The 7,354-nt window shown below is 37.2% G+C and overlaps 1 long non-coding RNA gene across 1 annotated transcript; it reads right to left on the bottom strand.

Moving 5' to 3' along the window:
• Positions 1–1,038: 1,038 nt before the first annotated feature.
• Positions 1,039–3,033, bottom strand: LOC148725274 (uncharacterized). Its single transcript, XR_015991223.1, has 2 exons — positions 2,853–3,033; positions 1,039–1,577 (listed from the first exon to the last, which is right to left on the bottom strand). It is a non-coding gene; the product is annotated as an uncharacterized LOC148725274 (long non-coding RNA).
• Between the last annotated feature and the right edge of the window lie 4,321 nt (positions 3,034–7,354).

Below are 7,354 nucleotides of genomic sequence, written 5' to 3' on the forward strand. Positions count from 1 at the left end.
GTCCCATTTTGGTGCTCATGGCTACACCATGGGTTTGTTTGAAGAAGTTTTTTCTGAATGAAAAACAATTGAGTGTGAGCACCAGTTGGACTAAGCGTAGTAGTGTTTCAGATTTAGGTTCCATATCAGTACGTTGATCAAAAAAATGTTTAAAGGCCAGAAAGAAGGCCTTCACCATTAGGAATGACAGTGTAAAGAGACGTAATATCCTTACACTTAATTTACCCGTAATTTGCTTACACTTAGGTGATACGGAAAGCCGTAAAAATCTTGAATAAAAGCTCATCTTTCAAACCGGTAGTCTAAATCCCACAGGGATCAACGAACGCTTTTCATTCCACTAATTTATTCTTGTTTTTCTCGTTGCCATGCTCCCACCAATAACATAGCTCCATTTTCTGCCTTTCAAAGCACACACAACCCACAATTCCTCTATTCGCTCCGACGAAAGGCTAACGTTCGAAACGTCAGCTTTTGTAATCGTTACGGTGGCCAATTTACCATTTCAACTTTGTTGATATATCCAAATTATTTCGTTACCACCACCGACGCAGCCCCAAACAGTTTCTTTCGAAACTATCAGCCTTTATCCATTATAGCAGAGTTAAGCCTAGTTTTATCAATTATCAGTGTTTACTGGTGAACTATTAGTAACGGCCATCAGGTTTCCTTGTTTGAAATAGATTTAAACCGGAATAGAATTATTACTATAAACGCGAATGTTAATTAAGGAGAGACGGAAAAATCTATTGCCATTTTTTAATTAACACATACCTCTTTGTTGTGGCACAATTTATGCCCATCTTCCACCCTTTCCATCCCTCTCCGCTCCTTTTTTTTATTTGGTAACATTATAAATAGATAATGAAATAACTTAATTAGTATTATGATCTTAAGAGTTATTATCAGTATCGTTGTTGATGCATTGTTTTCTTAATTAGAAATTGTGTGGTAAATATTGTTAGCTGTTGTAGTGTTTAAAGTTTAATTTTATTTTTGATGGCTGTGCTTAGAATATTTTTGAAAATTAATAACCAATGACCTAAGAAATTATTTATTTGAGGTCTTAAACATCTTAAGGAGAGTGCCCTTATTCTCCTTAAAGATGACAAGCAATGAAAATGACATGAAGGTTTTTTTTTTTAAACAAGTTCACAGAAGATATTCGACCATGTTATCTAGAGAAAATAATTCAAAATGGGTTAAGAGAAATTGATGACTTTCTTGGCGATTATTTGAGCGAGACTTACTCATATTCGACTATTAACTTTTTTTAATCGACATCAAGCCTAAAGTTCGTTGTTTTTCGTGGTGGCAAATTTTATATTTTAACATAAAGTTGATTTAATATTCTAGCTTCTCTTAGTTCCCGTAATCTTCATTTTAATCGTCATTTTTATCTTCTTCTTCGTCGTCATCTTCATCGTCATCTTCTCCGTCATCTTCTTCGTCATCCTCTTCATCATCATCGTCATCGTCATCGTCATCGTCGTCATCGTCATCTTCCCCTTCTTCCTCTTCTTCACCTTCCTCCTCGCCCTTTTCCTCACCTTCCTCTTCTCCGCTATCATCTTCGTCTGAAATGAAAATTTTCTGTTGTAAAATAATTACCCTTTAAATTAACGAATTAATGCTCTCCTAGCAATTAAAATGATCTTTATTACACTGATGCCATATGTTATTGATTAAGTCGCTGATCAGTGGATCAGTTGGTTGATTGGTTGTTTGAATGGTGCTAAGTTGAGATATGACATCCCAATCCATTTGCTGTAAGTGAACCTATTCAGCTGTTGGCATGATCGATTGTTTGAAAGATCTACTAAAAGTTTAGCGGCATACTAACGTATCAAGTTTTAAACTCTAGGACGCGAAAAAAATTCCGAGATTTTCTCCGTTCAAATTTGTCAGCAGGATTTTCATGTTATTAGCGAATTCATTAGCTTCTTGAGCTACCAGTGTCACAATCAAAAAGTATTTAAAAGAAAATTCAGAGTAATTGAATGAAAGGAGATGAATCAGATATCGATTGAATTAGTTTCATTCCACCGGATACATGTATCACCTGCATCAAGTGATATCAGACTTTTTACAGCATTAATTATAACGTTCACAACAAAAATTCTGATACTTGACTACAAAGCCATCGTCTTATATTTCATGGGGTATTGCAAATTTTCCAATTACCATAATACATTTTTATATAAAAAATGTTCCATTGACTCAAGATTTTCTGCTCTATGTTAAATAATATTTAGGTCAGATGAAGTGCTCCTCGAGACTCGTTTCAGTAATCCTTTTCCCTCTGACGCATGTTGCTTACATTAAAGAGGTTTGATAGAAGCCTAACAAACTTCCTTCAACCATGATAATTTAGAAGAACAATAAATCGGTTGCAGTGCACAACACTGTACCAGAACTATTTTGAACCAAACGTGTTTGTTCAGTTAGTCAACAAAAAGAAACAAACGCGAAAATCGGTGATGCTATTGATCGCTCGAGAACAGTTGTGGACATCAGGCTTAAAACACACAGCATATGCCAACATTTTACAAAAAGAAGTAACTGACGAATGCATAACAAGGAGAGAACAAAGAAGAGAGGGACACAAGAAGAAGTTCAACAGACTCTGTTATTGATTGACTTTGTTCCGTACCTGAACCGGGACTGAATACATGTATCGTTGAGAGACCAGTTAAAAAGCATTTGACTATTTAAGCAGTTGTTCCATTGAATTTTTGTTGGTTCAAAAAGCTAACTTCCCATATCATTAATGATATTTTCTTTGAAATATAATTATCTTAAATAAATGTTTAAAAAATTTACTGCGTCAAACTAATTACAATGCAACTTACCCTCAACTGAAGGAAAAGGCGCACACGAAAGCTGCCCCACAATAACCAATAGATAGAGAAATATGAAGATCTTGGGGTCCATTTTTTAAGCAACAGGTTTTTCACTGGAGATCACGTCTTCGTGTTCGGTTGCAAACAAGGAAAAATGATTCCTGCCAGGCCCACATTCACTTATTTATCTTGAGAGAAGTCAACAAGTATTTCATATCATTGTTTGTGGCTTTCAGTATTGAAAGGGAAATCCGATTCCCCGTAATATCAAGCAAAAATGTGCTATTCTAGAGAAAATAAAATTAAAAGAATTTTTTTTTAGGCGCAGTATAAGAGACCACGTCATTTAAAGATTTAGACTTTCAGATTTTCAGATATGTCGCGCTTTAAGAAAACAATTTTATTGACCCCATTCTTCATGTTTTTCTCGAAACCAGCTGAGTTATTTGCAACTTATCTTTTTTATACAAGTTCGCATTTTTATTTTGGATTCCTACCTGGGTTTATCATACAACGAATAGTTCTGAGTTGACACGTATGGCTTGAGCCGCAGAGTACATATTTTGAGTACAAGACATTCCTAGCTAAGCATGAGTACTGTTTTGTTTCCTTAACAACAAAGGGTTTTCCGATGAGAGGTTTTCATCGTTACTCGCGGAAGTATCTTAATATACTCATGGATTATATTATATAGTCCTTATTACATGAATATCGCCTATAGAAGAGAAAGGAAGAGTAATTTTAAACACGTAAGTACTGTAACCAAGGGACATGAGGGTACGAATGTGCTTGACATATTAAACCTCTTTCCGGGAAGCTCAGGCGGACGTCGTCATGTCTGCGGCAAAGGAAGTAGGAACACCCTGGAAATGTAACGATATCCGAACACCCTAATAGCATTGATAGAGAGCACAATATGCAGGAAATGTAGCATACATTTATGAAATTCGAATTTAAGTAAACTCTGTCAGGAATCCAATATTGTCTTTTACAGTGTCATGAGGAATAGTGAGGGTGCCAGGTAAAAATGTGATTAAGACCTAAAAATGGAAGCCTGGGTAGAAGAAAGGAAAAAATGAAACCTTTTAAAACTAGATTACCAAGTAGTAGCGCAGACGAAACTGCCACTTTACCCCGTCCTTTGCTTTACCAGGTCCTGTTTGAATAGAGATATTTGAACTATTCTCTAAATTCCGAGGCTAGTTGCGGTGTTTGCACTAGTCAAATATTTGATATTTCAAAGTAACTCAGTTTTGACAGCTCTCGCCGCTTTTCACGTCTCGATTATTTACACGACTGATAGTCACCAGAACATCTTGTATATGCAGTTCCCACTTTACAGTATTCATTATGAAAAGGTATGGATGAACAATATCTTAAGCTAACTGAGATAGAAGTAGGTTATACGCTAACAAAACGGGAAAACCACTCTTACCCACCTTATAGCGGTCACTAGGTGTGTCTGCATTTGGAGATAACCAAAGGGAGATAGGCCGCACCCCCAATTTCCTCCAAGTGATAGGCCGCACCCCCGATTTCTAGCGACGATTTTTGGAAAAAAGGTGCAGCATGTCTGCTGGTTTTTACAGTATTTGGACACTTACTTTCATCTGTTCCCTCATTAAATTTCTTCCGGTTGATGATGGTGTCAATAGCAATGGCAGTTTTACTAAAAATCAAGCAAAGCCAATCACATCAGCTCTATTCAGCAAAGTCTATATTCATATGTATATATATCACTTTAACTAAACTACATTATATTAGTGAGTAGATATCAAGTTGCATATTATATCTCCCTCAGTTTGTAATAGTAATTAACTGAACTGAGTGGAGTAAAATTTGGGCTGAAATCATACGCATGATTTTAGAATCGAACGAGCGCGCAGCGCAAGTTCGATTTGAAATCACAAGTACGATTTCAGACCAAAATTGCATGACACGAGGTTCAATTACCACTTTATTACATCCATTTTGAAATTTTCCAAACACAGGACTTGGTCAATTCAAATATTTGATTGATGCAGTACAGAGCCGGTTTTTAAATAAAGAGCGGAATCGGAAACGCTTTTACATCTTACTTTGTATGCAAAACAGAAAGACTTTGATGTCATGGGTCAAAAACTCAGTCAAGTGTAAAATGATGCAATTTAGAGCAAAAAATGGTGCGATTCATGAATAAATCGCACCAATTAAAGCCAATCAGATTACAGGGACTACCAGTGATTTCAAAATGGACGTAATTAAACCAAAAATTGTGCTCCGTATACTGATGCAACACAACCTCTCTTCCTCTACAAACCAGAACTAAGTCCATCATTATTGCACTTTAATATAATGAACATTGTTTCTACCAACTTTGACATATGATTTGATCTTTTTCTGGGATTTGTTGAGAGGAATTTCTTCATTAACAGAACCTAGTCCATCATTACTGCAAATTTCACTTTAAAATAACAAACATACCCCACACCCACGCTGACTAGTCATCATACAAAAGTAGCTTAACCTGGTTGAAAGAAATTTCCACCAAAAATTTTTAGTCGACTTACCCAGTCCGTCTGTCTCCAATGATCAGTTCTCGTTGTCTTCGTCCAATAAGTACTCAGCTGTCCACAGCTTTGATACCAGTCAACATAGGTTCATTTACAGAAGTGCGGGGAATGATATCAAGAGCCTTGATCCCTACACGAGCTTGTGTGGTGTCAGCCAGGGATCCCTTGCCATCAATTGGGTTACCCAAAGCATCAACCACTCTTCCTAACATTCCTTCCCCCATCACTTGGAGACAACCAAAGGGCCTCGATATTTCCGTCTTTAGAAGTGGGTCGCCCAAACCAGGAAACGTTATTCCCGTGTTAACTTTATGCCTCATTAACATTGTTAATTGTCTGAATAAATCATACAAATAGTTCAGGGTGAGTATAAACTTTGTAGACATTAAAAACAGGCACCTCTTGCTTTCAAAATAAAAGATCGAAGAGGATTATGCGAACTTCTGACAGGTTACGCTGACGACAGAGATCTTGTTTGGCCAAAACTTTTTCTACTTAGGTATTCCACAATTTTCATGATAAGCACATAATTAATATGATTTGAGTAGATTTGCCGCGGAAGCACATACATGTCTGAGTTAAAATATCGTTTACACCGCCAACTTCTTTGAATACCTTTGTAGATTCAACCATGCAGAACCTTGAATTGAGAGCACAAAGATATACCGTGAAAAACAACGAACCGTGAAAAACAACGAACTTTCCGGGCTTGATGTCGATCAAATTAATTCGACATAAACCCGTAGATGATAAATCAAACACTAGTATCGCAGAGGTCAGTGGTTCGAATCCCGTACAGGCCTGAAATTTTTTTCAGGTCTGATTTTCACTATTGCTCAAATAGTGCTTTACTGCGAAGGATCGTGCACATATACGTTTCATAACCGCAGTTCATACATATGTTTCATATGTTTGTTGTTGTTTGATTTATCATCTACGGGTTTATGTCGAATTAATTTGATGGCCTGCTCCCAGTTGGCTTGTTAGCTCAATTGGTAGAGCGCTGCACTAGTATCGCAGAGGTCAGTGGTTCGAATCCCGTACAGGCCTGAAATTTTTTTCAGGTCTGATTTTCACTATTGCTCAAATAGTGCTTTACTGCGAAGGATCGTGCACATATACGTTTCATAACCGCAGTTCATACATATGTTTCATATGTTTGTTGTTGTTTGATTTATCATCTACGGGTTTATGTCGAATTAATTTGATGGCCTGCTCCCAGTTGGCTTGTTAGCTCAATTGGTAGAGCGCTGCACTAGTATCGCAGAGGTCAGTGGTTCGAATCCCGTACAGGCCTGAAATTTTTTTCAGGTCTGATTTTCACTATTGCTCAAATAGTGCTTTACTGCGAAGGATCGTGCACATATACGTTTCATAACCGCAGTTCATACATATGTTTCATATGTTTGTTGTTGTTTCATTTCTACTTAGTTGATATTACCAAATTACCTTGTTAACCCCACCGACGCAGCACCACAGTCTCTTTAGAAACTTGCCCCCCTTTATTAATTTCAGATAAGGTAACATGTTAGATAGATTCATATATTCACGAGGCGCCTAAGTGCTCGTGCAACTGAGGTTACCTAACAATATCAAATTACAGATCAAAAATCTTTGCTCTTCACGCATGTCATGTATTTGTACATGCACCTAAAGAACTTCGATCAAATAGTAAAGGAGGTGGACTCAAGGGGGGGGGGTTAACTGTTCGCCGTAAAACGGCCGAAAAATAGGTCATACAAATTGGCAAATTTTAATCATTTCAAGACTATACTCTCCCGATACGGTCGGGCTTTCGCTTGTGATCTATTCATCAATAACCAGTTCCAAAGAAGACATTGGCCCGAGCTTTGAAAAACACAGCTGTCCTCAACACTTAGCGATCAATGTTTTCCCTACATTTGAGAGTGCTTTTAATCGCGCGTTAACTCACTGACATACTTTCAAACTGGTAGGGGC

Source organism: Stylophora pistillata, chromosome 8, assembly GCF_964205215.1.
Source record: "Stylophora pistillata chromosome 8, jaStyPist1.2, whole genome shotgun sequence".
NCBI lineage: Eukaryota > Metazoa > Cnidaria > Anthozoa > Scleractinia > Pocilloporidae > Stylophora > Stylophora pistillata.